Raw genomic sequence first — 1,325 nt, forward strand, 5'->3', positions numbered from 1 at the left:
CCCTTTTCAATAATGCAGAGGCACCTCACATTTCATTTGTACCCCAAATAGATGAGTTAGTATCGGGGGTAGTAGGTATCTGAAAATAAAGACTCCCCTCCCCCCCCCCCCACTATTGCTCCTGACCCGCATGAGCGCAGAGTGGCCCTGGCGATAAGCCCCCAGCACCCGATACGAAGCCTACCATATGGTTTCGGTACACGTAGTGGGCAACCACATGCCAAGCATCCTGATAAGACGGCTAGACTCCTGGCTCACCAGCAAAGGACGATGTAGGCTTACCAAAATAGGAAACACGAGTTTTAGGAAAGGCCAGAGAGCCGTATGGGCATCATGGCGTTTATCAAAAACGATAAGCAGCTGCTCCGACAACACCCAACACAATCAGCATACACGGAATGTGCAGTTAATCCAAGAACTGGTAATAAGATAGAGTCTGGGAATCCCGCCACCATTAGGTTCTGTACACGTATAAAGCCAATAGAAAAACGTTACAAGGCTTCCAGTAATATTCGAAAATACATTTTGAGTGCTTAGTCTCAAAAGCAACACTAAATTCAGTCATTGGCACATCAACTATTAATTGGCAAAGCGTATTTCCAGGTCGAAATCTTTGTGATATTGACTATATCGTTCGGCTGTGTAAATACAAGGTGGCATTTATTTGGTGCAGTGCATGTTTCAGGATGCAGCCCTTCATCAAGCGAAAATTGCAATCAGCAGACCAAAAAAGGAGAATTCTGTCAAATGCGATTGCAGTTGATGCTGCTGGAGTCACAACACTAACACCTCCTCAGACCACCCAAAGAAACAACATTACTAGCAAACTGGGCAGCATTCTGCGGTAAAGCAAAAATACGGCAATTAGCCAGAAGGTTACCCACTTTCCAACCCACAAACTTCTGCAAGCGTCACTTCCTTGCTTTCATCCTCCCAATCCAATGGCTCGTGTTTGCGAGTTGTTCAATAGGAGATTCTCAATGTGTTTATTGGTTGCAAAGTGGACGGAATTATTTGCCAATTGCGTTATTTCCGTTTGAAATACGGTTTCTGTCTAGTGACTGTTAGAATACGGGGCAGTTTTAGGGCAAGATAGGATACTATATGCAAATTGTTGTTTGCGTTTTGTTTTGGATGGGCGATTTGTTTTAGGGAATATATCGGCATGTGTTGTGAAAGCACTCTATTCTGCTTTACACATTGCACGCTTGCACCCCATGAAGGCAAATAATACCACAGAAGTAAATGCACAGCCAGACAGTACAGTAGGTTGTTGAGTAACAAAGCTTTTGGCATGCAGTAACAGATTTGCTAACTGGTGAACT

Source organism: Ambystoma mexicanum, chromosome 13 (assembly GCF_040938575.1).
Source record: "Ambystoma mexicanum isolate Mex_15411 chromosome 13, UKY_AmexF1_1, whole genome shotgun sequence".
NCBI classification, from domain to species: Eukaryota; Metazoa; Chordata; class Amphibia; order Caudata; family Ambystomatidae; genus Ambystoma; species Ambystoma mexicanum.